The sequence below is a fragment of the Thermobia domestica genome, chromosome 7 (genome assembly GCF_964235325.1).
Source record: "Thermobia domestica chromosome 7, izTheDome1.hap1.1, whole genome shotgun sequence".
In the NCBI taxonomy this organism is placed as follows: domain Eukaryota; kingdom Metazoa; phylum Arthropoda; class Insecta; order Zygentoma; family Lepismatidae; genus Thermobia; species Thermobia domestica.
Genome location: NC_137460.1, coordinates 262,273,471 through 262,293,774, shown reverse-complemented (window position 1 = coordinate 262,293,774; position 20,304 = coordinate 262,273,471). Strand labels below are relative to the sequence as shown.

Sequence of the window (20,304 nt, the reverse complement as noted above, 5' to 3'; positions counted from 1 at the left end):
CAGCAATATTAGGTTAGTTTAGATCCAGTATTCAGTCGCTGATTCGATCCCATTCGTTGTGGACAAACGCCGATGTGAGAGTTTTGTCGGGGTCCTCCCATTTACTTCCACTATTCATTAAACCATTCCGTATTTAGCACCGTCTCTTTTAGCCTCGGAGCATAAATCGTGGGACGTTAATATAAAATCTATTTCCTTCAGTTTTATGGGTAACTCTACGTGGCACATGTAAGATCTCGAGTGATAATTAACAAATTGTTGCTGAGCTAGCGAAGGAGGTTAGAAGCTCCGCAGGGCTCGTTGTTTTCTACCTTTATCACAGTTTACAAAAAAAAAAAAAAAAAAAAAAAAAAGGCATCCTTGACAGCCGAAGGGCTGGAGTTGAAGTCACTGAGTGATCCAAAGTAAATTTGTGCCGTTTTATGTTCCACCAATGTGTCTTGTAGGCTAAATGGGACAGATGATCAAGGTATAATTAGTGGAATGATAAGGTGGAATCGAACATGAGGATCACAAAAACTACAATGTATAAAGCCTGGAATCGAACCGATCGCTAATTCTAAGGCCCCAATAATTATTTTGGTACCAATATTAAATTATGCAAATATGTGTATTGAATAAGGATTTTATAGATATGGTATTGAGTTTATCGTCCCATGGTTATGCCATGTTGGCTAAAGGAGACTTGGACCTACTGATTATGATGGAATCCGAACCACTTTGTTTCATTGAACTGTACCCTGACCGGGTATCGAACCCGGGACTACGCGCACCGAGGCAAGCGTCCTAGCCACTAGACCAAGCGTGCGTCCAAGGATTTTATAGTTTGCACACAAAAAAGACCAACGATTTTCTGAAAGACATGACGTACTGCTGACGTTATTGAAGGAAAGAGAGCTCAATCCTCTTGTACCTCCTGATGAGTGTCAAATAATGAAGGACCTCCCTTGGTCTAGTAGGTAGCACGCTTGCCTTAAGTGCGCGAAGTCCCAGATTCGATTCCCGGTGGAATATAGTTGAACGAAAAAAGTGGTTCGAATTCCGTAAGGTCCACGTCTTCCTAGCCGCCAAGGCATAACCATGGGATGTTAAACTGCAACAAGCAAATAATCCTTTGAAACAGTGGCATCATTTAACCAATTGATAGCTCCTTTTTGTCGTGCTTCGCTACGTATAAACATAACTGCTTTACTGTGCTTTTTTTCCAGCTGATAAATCTATTTCACAAGTGAGATTAGCAATCAGAATTTTTTAAGTAGCAGAAGATTCTTCACACAGTGGAGGTAGAACGGTTTTGAAATTAAAATACGTACAATGATGTACGTTTACAACCCTTAAGAAGTAACATTTAACGTACCGTATTTACTTGGATATGAGTGCCACATTTATTAAAGTCTAAGCGTATAATTCGTGACATGCACGTATAATCGCATAAAAGTTTTTTGGTATAAGTGGTAGAAATACCTGAATATGCTATTTAATTGTTACCTTTTTCTTAAGCTTATTTTATTGTTGCTGTTGTTCTGCCTTATATATACTATCCTTTGCTACTAACTGAAAAAAGACTACTAAAGTTCGCACACAAGCAAAATCAACTTTTTTCCTTGAATGCCAAGATCTACAGCAGTGGCTGATCTAGCCTAGGGCCGGGGAGCCTAGGCTCCCCAAAGTTTTGAACATCAAAAATAATCGAAGCTATCAGTTAGAAATCTTTTTAAAATTAAAATGGTTTGCGTAAACTCAAGATATACCTATTGTAATCTGCAATCTGGCTGCCCCTCCAAATTTTACCTTCTAGATCCGCCACTGATCTACAGGCCCCATTGTAAGGGAAGAGAAGATCAATGATCTTGTGTCTCCTTAGGACAATAAAAAGTGGCCAAACTTTGTAACGATGGCAACATTTGACTCATTTGCTACTCCACGCGTGGCCTTAATGCCCTTCTGATAGATTTACTACTGATAAGAATAGTTGGTTTAGTTTGTAATTCTAGCATACCCACCTTACTTTAGAAGTCCATATTCCAATGCTCTAAATGAAAATCTACATTTGTCAAAGAAAATCAACATTTGTTTAATTTAGTCTTGCCGAAAGCTGGCCTAACTTTTTTTTTCAAGATAGTAAATAGCCTTTAACAGCAATAGGCCTAACATTGCATGCAAGTTAAAGGTATTGCTTGAACCTACTAGTCATTGGTTTTGCAGCTGATGATAGTTGCTAGTTGTGTGAATTATCTTTACTAATCTTATGACATTTTCAATTTGTTAAATGGTGCATAATAGTAAAAAAGAGCAATAGTTCGAAAAAAGTATGAAGTTTTAGAAGCAGATTGAATTCCTGTCTTATTTCTAAAACTGATACAACGGTAAACATACATGACTAACGGTATAGTCATTTTACAAGGTAACCAAAAATGTTCTTGCAGTTTTTGACGTTCAATTCATCATGCGCTCACAGAGACGAAACGAAATGACTTACGTGCTTCCCAAGCGATCGAGAGTTAGTCTGCCCATTGACCTTCAGTAATGCAAGCAATGTGAACACACAGCGTCATAGGTTGCAATGGTATGTTGTTCCTGCATAACAATGCCAAACTACAAGTGGCAAGCAGGACCCGGGAGATCCTTAATAAACTTGGCTGGGAGATACTGCATGAACCATATTCACTAGACTTTAAACCAACTGATTACCCTCTGCTTCATTCCCTCGAGAACTATGTCCGTGGGAGATCCTTTGCTAATTAGGGAGATCTGCAGAACGCACTCACGGACTTGCTTGCATCGAAGGTCGCCGACTTTTATCACCAGGTAGGGACCACCCCTCCGGGTTTGAACACCTTATCTCCGGGTTTCGGTACGATTTCTCCGGGTTGTACTTGTAGCAAGATTTTACTATCATATTCATTCACATATTAATGCCAATAAATAACTATTAAAATCACTCTGTTACTATTGGATCATTCTGTCCAAAATCCGAATAAAGCACTAACGTTTAGTGGGTTAGTAGGGTAGTGTACTATGCACAGCACGGTGTTCAGTGTATGTAGCATTTAGATTAATTAACAATTTAAAACCCTCTATAGGGGCACGGCATTATCGTTGCAAAACAAAGTTAAACAAATCCATGCCATGTTATTGCACGAGAAAGTTTTGTCGTTATTTAGTTGTATTATGATAAATTACGTATTAAGTGAAGTACAATGATTATTATTTTGTACATTATACACATATTGTTATAAGTATAAAAATATGAATAGTGTACTAATTGTACTCATAGAAAGATTTGGATCTCCTCTTTATATAACACGGTGTCGGGTACGCTTAAAAAAAATAATCACTGATTCTCCGGGAAAGTAGGCATAAGGTGTTGAATGCTGATGGAGATTACTTCGAAACCTAAAGATACGTACCATCCAGCGTATTGCATTTTGTATATCCTTACTCTGAAACAGGAAGAACTTGTTTGGTTACTTGTATTTAACACATTAAGTGAAATTCGAATTTTTTTATGTGCTTTAACAGATATATTTATGACAAAAAATATATTTCCTAATGAAGAAGGAATAATGAATTATTTATGGTACTGTACAATGTTCCATATGTTTAAAATTGTAGTTATTTAAGTATAAGATTCGGTAAAAGATAAGATCGCTAACATAGATAATCTCAGAAATATCGAAGAATTAAATTACATGTGATGTCGTGAAGCATCTTCAGTGAGTGATTATTTCTGCATTGTTAGTTTCACTTTTTACATTTTTGCTATTTTATTTTTTGCATTGTGTAGCTTTCACAAAATGAAAACAAATAATTATGAATTCTCTTTCAAATTTATGCAGGTACAGCTCATACGATGTTGATTATTTTTTTTTTTTTAACAGGTGGAAACACACGCAAGCACATCAGATGCCTAACCAGATTTTGGAGCATGAACCAAGTGTATGCGCCTTCACTCGGAAGTAAATTGTAGAACTTTGTGTATATATGTTCATTACTTTTTTTAATTCAGCAATATGCCGAAAAGGAAAGAAAATTTTTTAACTTCAAACGATTACTATCATATTAATAAAAATCTGAAAAGAAATATTGATGACTTAAGTAATTCGTTAGATAGTGATGTTGGTGCTTCATTATCAAACCATGGTGGAAGCGTTGAAGTTGGACTTACAGGTGAAAGATTACGTAACATAGAAGTGTCTGATTGTGGCAGTAACATGTCTTTGTCTGTTCCTGAGTATACTGATAGTAATGAACAGAATTCGAATAATGTAACTTTCAATATTTCTGTAACTGATGAAAAAGACTCAAGTAGACTTATGAAAAAGACTTATTTTAACTGATATAAGTTTAATGTGTCCCAACTAAGAGACAGTGTTTGTATTTTACCAGACATGAATGTTGTAATAGTGAAAAATTTTGTAGTAGTTGACAATAGTATAAACATCATTGGTGTTAAATTTCAAGTACGTTCTGACTTTTTTACATATCCATGCAAATCTTCAAAGCTGGGAATTTTAGAAGTTCGTTCCCCTTCAGATCTTACAAGTTTCGATATTCACGGAGTAAGGAAGTGTGTTCTTTTACCTCTTAAACAGGAAATTAAAACAGCAGACATCGATCAAGATTCGTTTGTGTGTATCCCATTATCACATCACATAAATTGAAAACATTCTTTTGTCATAAAAAGGTGTAATATGTTAAGCAATTGAGATACACTTTGTAAAAATGGAGTAAAATATTTAGTTTTACGTGGTTATGTCGTTTAGAATAGCGGAGACGAATGATCGATGAAGGTAAATGAGTGTGAAATAATTGGTAGAATGCAAGTGTGGGGGAAGCGGAATAACCTCGATAAAATCTAGACGATAATATTTTGTCTAAACAAACTCATTGCCCGTGGATTGAACCAGGGATCCATCGCAAGTCCACTGAACCACCGTCCCCCAGGGAACACACTGTGTATGTAAATACAGCACAGTGTTTGCAAATATGTATAGATACCATATTTCTTAGATAGTAAATATACCAGTATGATCAGCCTCTTGTATCAAATTCTGAAATTCTATATGTAAATTTTGAACAAAACAAAACTAAATTATGATCTGTTCCTAAGTTATTTATTTCATAATGAAATATGTTTAATTAAATGGCAGTTAAATCCCTTTTTCAGAAATCAATGAACATACCACTCGAGACATTACAACATTCTGATAACGCCTCCCACAAACGTCCGCTGTGTTCTTGAACATAAAGGAAGTTTTTCGAAAGACGTTGATATTATGTTGAATGAGGTATTTCACTTAGCTATAGAGGCCATGATGAGTCACTAGTAAAGCACTTACCTCTGGCACTAGGAGTCCCTACTTCAGTCTCCTGTAGCACGAGTTTATGGTGGAGAATATCGTATCCGTGGATTTTCTCGCCTCTCATTTTCTCCCCCATTCTCATTTCACCAATTATTTCAGCATCACTAACATTCATTAACCACCCATCTTTATTCTAATGTTCATAATCGTGAGACGTAAAACTAGAGACTTCGTTTCATTTTCATCCAATGTGAATATGAAACGTTTTCCCACTTTGTCTTCTTTTTACATTAAAGTCATATATTTAGTTTAGTTTGTGTAACACTCAGACGACGAATGTTTTTTTTTTATTGTAGCATAAGTCTATGAGAATGTATATACGTATTTAAATAATCATTGTACCACTGAAAGATGGCAGCTGTGTATATTATTTTTTTTTATATGTATGTGTTAATAAAAAAATACAGTAGTTAGAAATATGCATTTTATTTATTATACCATCTCAATATTTTTAATGTAACATTTACATAGTTAGTGCTGTGTTTATAACTGGATTCAACGTCGTCTGACTTTGTCCACTACAGACAATTTTCTTCCAACGTTCATGGTATGTGTACGTTTATAGCAAATATAGAAATTCAATATTAATTAATATAAAAAAAACATTGCTACGTTATAGTAGTGAACACATCTAATACAGATAGAGGAGTTCTATATACTACTAGTGGGACGTCTCACTTTCTTGGCTACTGCTTGACAAAGGTTGAAAAACACTTTATTACATCATTTTATGATTTATTTGTGCCACCATAGTGATGTTTACTTGAATTGTTAATTCATTAAAACATCTTATCTGTATATTTGTTGTCCAGCACTGCAACTCAGATCTACATTTGAAGTCGAACCCGGCCACAATAGTACACTCAATTTTCGCACCGAGACGAATATCGTGCATTACATATACGCGCACTAGCTACTTGGCAAAAAGATGTTATTGTTGCTAAAATTTATAGATTTACAAATAATTACTATGTGCTATATTAAGATTACGGTAAATGCAATTAGTCTAGCACCAAATTCTGTCACATATTCACGTATGTAATTCATACATGAGATATTTTTCTTGTGCTGTAAATCTCCCGTAATAAACTCATTAGTTCTCCCTCTCGCATTGTGCATACTATTTCTTCATACTTTTATAACCTTAAAACCTGTACCAGGGGAAATACTTCTATACACACTACTCCATAAAAGTTTAAAGTTTGAATCGAAGTTTCATTTAAAGAGGCTCCTTCCATTCAAACTTTAACCCTTTATGGAGTAGTGTGCAGAAGTATTTCCCCTGATACAGGTTTGTAGGTTACAAAAGTATGAAGAAATGGTATGAACATTTCGAGAGGAAGGATTAATGAGTTTATTAAAGGATTCCATAAATATGCTGAAGAGCGGCTCGAAGGCGGCACGCCATCTCACCATGGGGGCTTGAAAGTGGCAACATTGTGGGGCCGAAGCAGGCCCGTTATTGGAATGTGGTGGCCCGAAGTAGGCCCGCAGCTGCATGATGACATCCCAACTTGTAGCCGCTATTGCATGGTGGCTTGCCTACTTGTAGCCGCCATGGCGGCTCAATAGGTGGGTTTTTTACAAAAACGCATGGTGGGCCGTAGGCGGCCGTCGCTGTCGGGCCAACGAATACGTCTGGTGGTCCAACCTGGGCCCGCTTACGAATTCTTTAAGGGGTACGCTATGCAAGACTAGTATTTTACCACCACCGGAAATTCAACCCGGAGGAGTTTGTACCGAAGGGAAAAGCGTTAACGATTATGTTAGGCTACGCAGTACCACTAAATGTGATTTAATTTTGCATTTAAGAGTATTATTTTTCTTATACATCTATGCAGATTTTAGTGGTTTTCACCGGGAATTAAACATAGCTTTTTACGTAGCGGTGAAATTTTTATGAAGCTTGCCCCCCTAAAATTGTACATAAGTTTTTGCAACTTAAAGAACTTAATATTGTAAGTAAAGTAATATATAATTTTAATAGTATAGATTATAATTTGTACTCTTTCGCTAAACATATCTTCTACTAATCTTTTGTTTATTTCTTCATTTTGCAGAAGAAAATAGAGGTCCAACCACAACCGTTCAAATTAACAGGTGACATTACTTCGGACTGGTTTGATAAAATAAACAATTTATTGGACGCAGCAAAGGGAAAGGAAAGGAAACGAAATGATAGCACATTAAAAGGAAGGAAAAAAAGAGCTACCAATCAATGGTAAAAGTAATAGCACCAGTACCACCTATATTACATTTACGAGAAAAAGAGAAAGTGCGAGAAGTGGTGGAGGAGAAAGTTCAAATAGAAACGGAAGTTGAATCAATGCCTATTGTGGGAAGAGAAGAAGAAAAAGTGCTATCAATGAATGAAATAGCGGGGAAGGGGGAAATGTTCAAGAAAAAATTGACCAATATTTAAATGACGGGGAGATGAAGTATTACTGAGGGCCTACGAAAAATATGAAAGACTAAAGAGGGTCAGAAAACTGAAAGAAATATTATTTTAAATAAAATAAGTTATATATATACGTTCACCGACGGTGTTGAACCGTGCGCTGACCACACATCATACTGTGCTAAGGAGTTGTAAATAGACTAATCCTCTTATGGAGGGGGGTTGACTATATGGGTCTCGGGCTTCAGTTTCAGAAATAGAGTCAACTCGTGATTTATAGTGGCCTGGAGGATCTCAACCGAGGTACATAACTGCAAACCTTTGCGAGGAGATAGGAGCGCGTCACAACACTTCCGGTAAGTAGCGATAACTGCTTCAGGTTTATCATTTGTCACCACGCGAGTATGCTTTTCTCTCCGTTACCGAATTGGGAGGCATTGAATTCTTCTCACTACAGCTGATGCTTTTCTTTTCACTGTGACTTCGTGAGCGACTCTCCGCGGGGAGCGGGGGTGAGATCCGTCATCCGTTAAATAAGCATTATCTTTTGGCTCAAATAAGTTGCTATTGTTCTGGGTTTTAAATCTCTTCGTTATTCTTATGAGGTTAATTTAGCCATTCCTAATAGAGAGGAGAAGAGGACAACTATTCGGTATTCTTCCTTCTTTTTACGAGTTGTGTTGCCAATTAAGACATTGCTTGTTTTGTTTATTCAAATAATTTGCATCTCAAATTACCAACTTAGAAAAATATATGCTAACATCTACCAGAATTTTTCATAGTAATTTATTTTATAATACCAATTCCAAATAATCTTACTATCACTTTCCAATCAATCTGAAATTTGCTTGCTAAACGCTCTTTAATTAAGATGAAACACAATAAGAGGGTGTTGATCAATTATCCAAATGTAATCTTGCCAATACACTTACTTCTTCGCAATCGAATGATTCTGCTATTTTTACTCTATATGAGGCATGTTAAGGAACTTTTTTGCCACTTACTTTAACCAAAACGAACAAATAAAGAAAAATAAATGATACATTATACTTAAGCGTGGTTTCCTGGATTCTTTCGCTTCTACTTCACGGCGTCGGCTTCTCAGCGTAGATCGCTCTTCCTCTTAAGCTGCGGGTGATTTTTCTCAGCAGCCATGAGCTACTTCCGTATAAAGACACTTACCAACTAGGGGTTCTCTTGTTCCATATTCAATGTGTCTATCATTTTCTGGTTCAGACCCGTAATTAATCCTCTTGTTTTTTATCATCATTACTAGTATTATTATGTTTTTAATACAACAATAATTATTCCACCGATACAAAATATAACGGTGCTTGCCTTAGGCAATTGAATTGCCCTAAATCTAAGAGTTTCTCTTTTATTTTCTGTGCGAAGCTCATTTTTGATGAATAAACTCTGTTTTCCTAGTCAGTAGCCTCATAAACCAGTGCAGTGTGTAATCGACTTATTGCCTCCGATATAGTAAGAATTTAATCACTGACAGCTATTTCCCTCGGAAATGCTACGCCAATTTAAGATATTAAAAGACATATTATTTCAATGTCTTACTTTTTTATAAACTTCCTCTGAACTTGAATATTCAACTTCCCTTTCTTTATAAATTTGCTTTAATTTTTAGAATGGGAAACGGAAAGTGACTACATAGCTATTTATTGTAAAGAAAATGCTTATTTATTCACTTATGATGATTTTGCTGTTTACTTTTTTTAACTTTTATTTTTAATTTCACTTTTTCTTTCTTTTTTAACAACTTTTCGTCTTACGCACACAGGGGGGTTACGAAACAATCCAAACATTGGATCATGTACCTGTATTTTGGTTTTCGGTGTATAGGATTTACCTAATTAGGAGTTTTAGGTAATTATTCTCAGGCAGCCGACGGACGTACAGCCCTAGTATAGACAAGAGGGGTCCTGCTCAACCAGAAGGATAATATGCCTGTGACTCCCAAGCTTACATGGGAAAGGATTTTAAACACTTATCGCCGGACAGACCATCGAACTTTCATCCCTGCGGGCGGTTCTGCTGTCCAGAGATAAACTGTCTGTGATTCTCCCAAAGGTAAACGGTAGTAATTTTAGCCACTTATCGCCGGACAAACGTGACGAACTTTTATCCCGTGTAACGGGCGGTTCTGTTGTCCAGAGTTAAACTGACTGTGATCCCCCCAAAGCTAGCAGAAGCATAAGCAGGTTTAGGGTTTTGCAAGTACATGAGACAAAAGCTGAATTATATCTTAACCCTAGTGTCCCGATTTTACATTTCCATCACTACACCAGAAAACGTCGTGAGGTAGACTCAGTCTTGGTCTGCGGAACCTAGCAACTACTCCACTCACATAACCACATAAAGCGAGAGAAGTTGAGAATAGAAAATTTTTGTCGCCACTTCACTCCTTATAAAACACACTCCGTCGAGCAAAAGAATTATACTTGTATATCAGAGTTATAAGCTGAACACCGCCTAGACCAAGTACGCCACTGAACTTTAATGACTTTACATAGTACAGTATAAAATCGCGCTATTCAGAATGTCTAGATAGTGAGAAAGTTCAATTTTCTGTCTTGTTATTAAACCACCATGAGTTAATCACACTGTAGAATATTACACTAATTTATCTTTAATGAGGTTCTAAATTTTCAGTCATGTAATAATTAAAATGTCATTATTAAAGTGCACTGTATGGTATCGTACTAGTTGGAATTCCGAAAGATAGCCTGGTAAGATCTCAGACTTCAGTCTGATACAGATTAAAGGGTCAATACTCGTTTATTGGCCGCTAGATTGTTGCAAAATTATTTTGAGGTTTGTCTTATTGATGTGTGGTCAGCGCACCGTTCAACACCGTCGGCGAACTTTCCGTTAGTTAACATGCACATTGTTAAACAGCCAGAATATGTACTAAAAGTTAAGATTATTACACTTCTTGTTACCAAAGTATAAATAAAATACAGATGAGAATGTGTGGTCAGCCACACTAGTCGTCCCCTGTAAACCAACAATACCTAATTGCTCTCATATTGGCCAACTATAGTGTTACAAAATTGGTAGTTATATAACACTGAGTAAATTTTGAACAGGTACATTAAAACTACTTTGGTCATCTGAACTGTGTAAAATATACAATAAGATTAAAGGAGCCTAGTAGTAACAAGCATCTTTAAGTTGTATACCCAGGTGTTTTATAACTGCATGTATTTCACTGCATCATTTCATACGAATATGTCATATTAATAGTATTATGACCCATACTACCACTACTACTACTACTAATAATAATAATAGTAACAATACTTTGGAACACCTCAGTGTGAAACCGACTTCCAACTGGTATAACCAAGTTACTTTTGCGACCTCATTACTCGTGAAAATGGAGTACAGGAATAATGGCTCCACACACCTATGGATCCCCCCAGGGTATGCATTATTTCCTGTTCATGTATATGTAGCCCGAGTTTATAGCTTATTCTTTCCAGGTCCACTTCATGCCTGTGCCATTTCTGATGTCTGATGCCAATTCAAACTGGTCCCTCCTAGGGTCCCGACCTCTACGGAGCTAGGGCCGTCAGCCATGTCTTCCTACCGATTGCTGACTGAAGATTTAAGACGTCCACCAGCTTTAACCAGTCTTGCCTGCAGATCTTTGTTCATCAATTAGGCAGTATATCACCTACTGTACACCGTTCCTGTTGTTCCATGGACAGTGCCAATCCAGTTTATGTACCGGAGGAGAAATGCTAAGAATTCTGACAATGACAAGAAACGTGTTGCTGCCATACCAAGTATCCAGTCACCAGGACTCTTTCCCATCCAGTCATACATAGTCAAAGCACTCCATCAATCCCGAAATGCAGTCTGCATCTGTGGCGATGAACATTATATAATCACATCTTCATAATCAAGCATCTTGGAAAGAACATATCATTATCAATTCTTCAACCACGTCTTAGTGATCCTAAGCATTTTTAGCACACTTCTAAAAACTCTCATGCTCAGTGGACATGACCTCCGCCCCCATCTGAAAATGTTCAAGCCTTAACCCAGATGGAAAAAGCTATCCCACCGCTAATGAATAGCAATTCAAAACCTAAAAAGCTTCAAACCTATCTCAAGAAGACGAAAAAGCTAAGTAGCAGTGTCACGGCTCACCCTGTCCAGGGCTAATCATCTCTTCCTGTCAGAACTCTCTACCTCGAACTCTGTCATAACACCCATCATCAGAATATGTATGTTATCCTACAGTGCATATAGCCCCGCAAGTGAACTAATGTGATCCCAGCACAGTTTGTACCTACCAATCCTTAGGTTTGATTCGACGAACGTTTCCTGTTCCGTCGCACACCAGTTTATTAAAGGAATTTTCCTATTGTGTCTTCAACCCAGAGACTTTCCTCAGGAATAATGCAGAACCGCCATCAACTTCGAAAGACCGCTCCAGGAGAGAAACCCTACAATCAAGAATACTGGATTAGAGCAAATGAACTGACAACTTAGCTTGTATTACATTCTAGTTTGTGCCGCATTTAGTCACGGTGCTGAGCAAGATGTGAACAGTAAAAATGATTACTAGCAACAAAATTGTAATTTAATTAACTACTATGTGTGAGATGAAAATAACAATGATTAAAATTTACTTAAAACCAACGAATGTTACGTCGTATTATAAGGTTTGTTGTGCGTAGCTTTGTTGCTGAACAGACGTTGAACAATAAAGTCCAAGGTTGTTTTTAATTTATTGACTCAAAATTAATGTGTGTAGAATATTAACTTTAATTGGATCATGTACGGTAAATTCTTATCATTGGTTCATAACGATTTCTTAAATTCTCCTTAGTACATTTCTAATACGTCATATATAAAAAAACAGAACTCTAATACTCGCTGCATCAGTTGCTGTTTGCTTCTAGCTGAGCAGACAGGAAATGTATACAACTACTTCCGTTAACCTTGACAATTGCTTGTGTTTCCTTATACAATATATGTACCTTATAACAAACTCTATGGGAAATAAAAATTATAACGCAGTTTAAGAACGAAAATGAGGAACGAGAATTCATAGTCTTGATGGATCACCTACCATTTTTGTGGTGCTGATTCTGGTTCTGTCTCTTTTCTCTTTCCTCATCCAAACCCTAGTAAAGGAATGAAACCAATTCTATACGGCGATCGACTTGAGGGGACACGGGTGCGTGTGCCCCTTGTTCACATTTCTCGTTAATGGCATTAATTGAATATCCATTGTTAACAATATATATAATTGTCACGCGAAAATGCGCGTATGGATTTGACGCATTCCCTTACAAATGTGCTAATTTCTATGCACTTCTGTCTTGACAATTAATATATTCTCCCAAGCGCCCTATTTAAATTCAATGCCTTCAGCATTAATTTCTTTTTATGGTAATTTCAATCCAATGCCTTCAGAATTAATTTCTTTTTATTGTAATTTCAATCAAATACCTTCAGCGTCGAATTGTTTATCTTGGAATTCCTATATGGTATTCAACTAATGTTTTCTTTATTGATTGTTATGTTCAAACAATGGTAGTTGGTTATCAGAGACAAATTGGCATTTGGTTGTGAACTGGTCCATAACGTGCTATTAAAACGGTATTAACAGATAATGGTAAATGTGATCAACTACTGTTAATCAGCATAACTTCACAACGCAATGTATCTCAGAATAGCAGTGGAAGCAGTATATATATTCACTCATATTTCCACTCACAATTCCATAATAAGGTTCGACTCGCTGGAATACCCAATGAACATGGAGGGCCTAGAAAGGTTTGAACCCGAGCCACATGGAAACCGCGAGTTGACTTTATTTTACTTCCTGTTCGTAAGTTCGGGTTGTGAACCAATAACATCCTCCCTTCGGTATTGTAGAGAGCTCGAATCCTAGGCCCTAGGACATTGTATTTTCTAATTATTGCCCACTTGCTAGTATGCCAATATTGTTAAATTATTTTCTCTGGTCTTGCTTGCTTCTTGGTATAACCTAGGGTTAAAAATGATGCTATAACCTAGGGAACATATTAACTATAAAATTAATATGAGCTCAGAAGAGGAGCGCTAATGTATGCTGTTATAAGAAATGATTTCTCCCTTTCATTGGAAATCCTCGAGTAAGGATTCTTCAGGTTGCTCGACAACTTTTTAAAGTTAACTACTTATCAAACCTATACCATTTGCTTAAGTATTTGTAACCAGTTACCAATTTGATATAAATTACTGATATCATTCCAAATACGTACTTTGCTGTAAATAGGAAACCCATTGCTATTATCTTAGTATTGCATAAGAAGTATTGCACACTAGTCAACCTTGTCTCTCATTGAGTAGATATTTTTGCAATATTATCATTATTTACAATAATGTTAGTAATGTCTTTAAATCTCCAAATGGGTAATAATATCTTGTTATAAAATAGTCATTGTACTGTAATCGGGCATACTCCCGTCATTACCAGAACGGTTGACTGGAATACAGGGACATCCTATACTCAAATGTTATAATTCACTGTTTTCGAGTTTGCTGTTAGATGATCTTGTCCCGAACTGTTGTTGTAATGAAAGGTATTGTGATGAAAGGTCGCCTTTTAATAATAACATTGTTCAACAACGAAAATGTAAATTGAACAAAATCAGCTAATTCTTATTGATTTTGTGGTGCTGACCACGAATTTGAAAGTTATTTTCGAATATTAGCTCTACTTTTCGTTTTACAGGCATGTCTAATAATAACGCTTTAAAAATAAATATATTCGCTTCGTTTGGGGTAAAATGTTACACTGATCCGGCATCACTGGAGAAACTATATGAACGCTTGGTTTCATTGTGTTCCTTATCTCAGTAGTGTTCTGCTATTGTTAGAAAAGACAGATTTAGTGCAGTTATCAGCGTTTTGGGTGTGACGTTTGTGTAATGCAGGACATAAAAACACAGAAACAAATACGCAAAAATACTGGTATTTCGAATTGACATTTTGAGGATTTCAATAAACAAAACTGCCGCGAAATTGTGTTAACAGTGCGGATAGCTTCTGCTACGTGTGTGGGGAAGTGACATTTTCCTCACAAAAGCAGACTATAACACCACTAATAAGAAAAGCCTATCAATATTACTTTGGTTGTAAAATTGGAGACCAAGATAAATCTTGGGCACCGCACATTGTGTGTAACACTTGTGCCAGCAAACTAAGAAATTGTATTAATGGGAAGGGGCGCTCAATGCCTTTTGCAGTGCCCATGATTTGGAGGGACCCAAGCGACCATATCAGAGACTGTTATTTTTGTAAGGTTCCTTCCGTCAAGAAGGGAATTTCCACGAAGAAGAAGCGGGCCTTGATCTATCCGAACATTCCTTCTGCAATGCGCCCTGATCCACATGGAGAAGGACTACCTGTTCCTGACCCACCTAAAAAATACGATCTTTTTTCTGATGATGATCAAGAAGTTGAAGCTCCTGAATCAAGTACTTCGAAGGACCCTACGTTTGTTGTAGAAGAACCTCCATGTGAACCACATAGACTTACTCAAGAGGAACTAAGTGATCTAATCAGACTTGGACCTCTCGAAATGCAAAGCCGAAATTTTAGCGTCACGCTTAAAGCAATGGAATTTATTGCAGGAAAAAGTAAATATTTCAGTGTATCGGAATAGGGAGATGTTCACTTCATTTTTTACTATGGAAGACACATTTGTGGCATGTACAGATGTAAATGGTCTCATGAGGGTACTAAAAATTAATTACGAACCTACAGAGTGGAGGCTCTTTATAGATTCGTCCAAGGTGAGTTTAAAGGCAGTGCTTTTACATATTGGAAATGAACTTCCTTCAATTCCTGTAGGTTACGCAGTTCATATGAGGGAATCTTATGAAAACTTGAAACTATACTTCAAGCCATTAAATATTACGATTTTCAGTGGCTCATTTGTGGTGGCCTTAAAGTAATAGCACTGTTGCTAGGTATGAAGTTAGGGTATACAAAGTATTGTTGCTTTATATGTGAATGGGACAGTAGAGATCGTGGATCTCATTACCGCAAAAGTGATTGGAGTACCAGAGAAACTCTTCAGCCGGGAGTGAAAAATGTGCAGCATGAACCACTGGTAGATCGTAACCGAATTTTGCTTCCCCCTCTACATATTAAATTAGGTCTTATGAAAATTTTGTTAAGAGCATGAACCAAGAGGATGAGGCCTATAAGTTCCTAAGAGGACAATTCACTCAATTAAGTGATGCCAAAGTTAAAGAGGGTGTTTTCATAGGGCCACAGATTAGGCAACTATTCAAAGATCACAAGTTCGACGAAATTCTCCAAGCTGAGGAGAAAGCTGCGTGGGAAAGCTTGAAGAGTGTTTGTTCACAGTTCTTGGGAAGACACTGAGCAACAAATTACATACAATTAGTAGGAAAGTTGTTATTGTGCTACGAAAATCTTGGTTGCAATATGTCTCTGAAACTCCACTTTCTTCATTCACATCTAGACTTCTTTCCCAAAGATTATGGAGCAGTAAGTGACGAACATGGTGAGCGTTTCCATCAATATATTGCAGCCATGGAGAAGAGATATGAGGGAAAGTGGAGTTCTAACATATTGGCCGACTACTGTTGGACTATTGCAAGGGATGCTCCAGATCTAACCTACAAAAGGCAAACCAAGCGAAGACGCTCAAGATAAAATAAACATAATCCTGTACAAGGGATAACTTGAAACTTTTGTCTACATTGCAGTGTAGTTCTTGCACAAAAAGGTGTTTGTCTATATTTTTCATGTTTTGATGTTAACACTGATTTTTATTACGGAATTGTTAATGTTTAACTTGACCACGGTTACTTTATTTTCTGTATCGCTGTGAAACTGGTATTTGCGCAATTTTGAAAAAGAAAGTACAAGGGTAGAGAAAGCTATAGGTTAGGGTACCTCTTAACTCCCCAGCTTATCACATCACAGTGAAATAGATAAAAAAAAAAGTGAAATGTAGGTTTTTACAAGGATTTTGCTTAAATGTTCTATAATTAATAATACATTTGTATATATACAGCTACTGTTGTACAAGGGTGTTTTTTTCATAACCTGGGCTAAGAAAATTGTTCTATTATCATTTTCTTTCATATTATGCTTAATTGAATGTAAAAATCTCAATTTCAAAGAATTTACATACTTTCGATCAAAATTTGTTGAACAGTGTAATTTTTATTACTAACTGTTATGTTCTACTTCGATACTTCTTTTGTTTTTATAGTTGAATCTTGTTAGAAAAGTGTATTTCAGCCAATTTATGTTAACTCTTTCCACAGTAGAACTTCTGTATGGCAATCCTTTGGGCCCTACTGTAATGGTTGCAATAGCATGTATTAATAAGGGAACGTAAGCTTCCTATATGTTTTAACCTTCTTAATGATCACGTTGAATATTGTTGTTACTGATCAACTTGTGTAATTATCTCATTACTACAGTACATGCATGAACATGAGTAAGAAGGACCAACTGGTTGCACGGCCTTCCATTCAAAGAGGCTATTCCAAACGACCACGTGAATCCCTCCAGGATTGATTATTTTACTCTGTCGATCTTCACGACCGATCCTTGTTTTACACATATTAGAAAGTGCCATAGCCAGAGATTCATTTCCGTTCTTTGTTCACCTCTGCGTTCCTCTCCGAGCATCTACGGGAAGCACTAAGTCTTATTATATTTAAGGTTTCTCTGAATAATATTTAACACGTTAAATGTGTTAAAATATATTTATTACAAAACTTAAATACCAGTTGCTGACTACCCGCTCACTACACACACAGACTACTCTACATCTTATAACAGGCAATGTTGCCAGTCCTACATTACATCTTCCCCTTTTGAAACTTAAACAAAAATCATTTAACCAAACTGGTTTCCTTGTTAGTCTTTTAGATCTACGAACTCCTGTGTCAGTTTCATTTACATGATCTTGCATTGCTACTGTGTCACTACCTGGAACATTATTACCTGTAATCCTTTTATCAGCCACTACTTCACTGTTAACATTACTTTGTGAATCATCGTGTGTAACATTTTCTGTTTTACAATTATCATTATCCTGTACCGTTATAAATTCTGGTTTATTGTATGATTTTCTTAGATGAATTCTGTTTCTTCTGAGAACTCTGTTATTAATATCTTTAACAACGAAAGATCTGGGATTTGCATGTACGCTTACGATTTGACCTGGAGTCCAAGTTTGACCTGTTTGTATCAGACAATTGTCCCCAGGCTTTAACTCTACCAATTGTTGTGATTGTCTATCATAAAACCTTTTGTCTTTGTTTTGTTTTTCTCTTAACAATATACCTACATTCTCTTGTACTTTCGGTTTTAATAATACCTTGTGTATAGGCAACCTTGTTTTAAGTGTGCGGCTCATTAGAATTTGGGCCGGTGAAAGCTCACTGCCTAATATAGGAGAATTCCTATACTCAAGTAAAGCTAAATAATACTCTTTTCCTTCCTCGTTACACTTTCTAACAATTCTTTTTGCTATGCCTACCGCTTTTTCCGCAAGCCCATTTGATTTCGGATATCTAGGACTACTGTTAACAATCTGAAAACCCCACTCTTTAGCAAATTGTTTACATTCTTTTGACCCAAACGGAACATCATCACAAACAATAATAGCTGGAATTCCATGCGTCATAAAAATTGTTTTGAGTTTTTCTATCACTTCGCCTGAGGATTTCGAATTTAACGGTACCAGTTCCAACCATTTAGAATAGTAATCCACTAACACAAGAAATGATTCACCACCATATTCAAAAATATCTAGACCTACCTCCTCAAAAGGTAAACTTGTGATTTCATGCGATTTCAGTGGTTCTTTACAATTTGATACTCTGTATTTTTCACGAATTCGGCATTTTAGAACCATGGTTTCAATATCAGTTGATAATCCAGGCCAATATACTATTTGCCTGGCCCTAGCTTTTGTCTTTTGTACACCAAAATGTCCCTGATGTAACTGATTGAAAATCTCTTTTCTCAACGTTGTAGGAACAATTATCTTATGATTTAAGAAGACAATACCATCCTCTACTACAATTTCATGCCGTAATTTGTGGGAAAACCTGACTGACTCATCGAGCTGTTTTCTATCTTCAGGCCAACCTTCATAATACATTTTCATAATTTTACACAGAACAGGGTCCTTTTTGTTGCTTCAATTATTAGTTTTTTCTTTGACTCAGTAGCTTGTACATTAGCAGCTAAACTATGTATTACCTCTGTAATAAAATTATCTGACTCCTCCGTTTCTTGCAAAAAATCACGAGACAATAAATCAGCAATGTACATTAGTTTATCCGGCACATATTTCAATGAAATATCATACCTTAACAATCTAAGACACATTCTTTGTAACCTTCTTGATGGTATATCTGATACATTTTTCTTTACAATAGCCAATAATGGTTTATGATCTGTTTCAATAGTAATTGGTTTGCCATACACGTAGTACTGAAACTTTTTAACCGCGTGCACTATATTCAACAATTCTTTTTCAATTTGAGCATATGATTTCTCTACTTGAGTACGGCTACGTGAACTAAACGCTATCGGGTGCCCATCTTGCATTATGCAACAGCCTAGCCCTTGGCTTGATGAATCACATTGTATCACTATTTCTTTATTTGGGTCAAATGTACGCAATACCGGAGCAGTTGATACAATCATTTTTAGTTCATTAAATACTTTGGTGTGAATAGATAGCCACTGCCATTATACATTCTTTTTTAACAGTTCCCTTAATGGAGCCGTTATAGTTGAATATTGAGGAATAAACCTACTTAAATACGTAATCATGCCTAACACCCTTTGTAGCTTTTTCTTATTGGATGGAATACTCAACTCTGTGATAGCTTTAACGAAATCATTGTTAGGTCTCATACCTTGCTTATTAAAAATATACCCTAAGTATCTCACCTCACTCACTTTATACTGAAGTTTTTTGGGATTAAATTTGACATTAAGCTGCCTAGCTCTATCTAGTACTTGCTTCATTATTTTATTATGTTCATCCTCTGAGTTTGCTGCAATTAACAACTCATCAGAATATATGACAACACCTGGAATGTCACGAAAATAATTCATGTTGAGATTCGAAATATTTCCGGGGCAACTGAAAAGCCAAATGGTAATCTTAAAAATCTCCAGCATCCAAAAGGAGTACTGAACGTACATAATTTGCTTGAGCTCTCATCTAATTCTGCATGATAGAACCCATTTTTCCAATCCAGAACACTTAATACATTTTTATTACTTAACCTTGCACTAACTTCCTCTGCTGTTGGAAGCAAAGAATAATTTATTTTCAATGCCCTTTTTAGATCCTTCGGATCTAAGCACAGTCTTATTGAGCCATTTTGTTTCTCTACAATAACTAAATTACTAACCCAGCCACTAGGATTTTCCTCTTTACAAATGATCCTTTCTTTTTCCAACCTACTTAACGCATCTGTTAATTTTGGCTGGATTGTCAACGGT

At 36.4% G+C, this 20,304-nt stretch overlaps 1 protein-coding gene across 1 annotated transcript in view; it reads right to left on the bottom strand.

The window, feature by feature from the left end:
- Positions 1–20,304, bottom strand: part of LOC145690873 (uncharacterized) — a 108,207-nt gene that overhangs the window by 33,189 nt on the left and 54,714 nt on the right. Inside the window, exon 2 of the transcript XR_014132293.1 lies at positions 12,081–12,233. The gene's annotated coding sequence lies outside the window, so the exon portion shown is untranslated. The remainder of the gene's footprint in view (positions 1–12,080; positions 12,234–20,304) is intronic.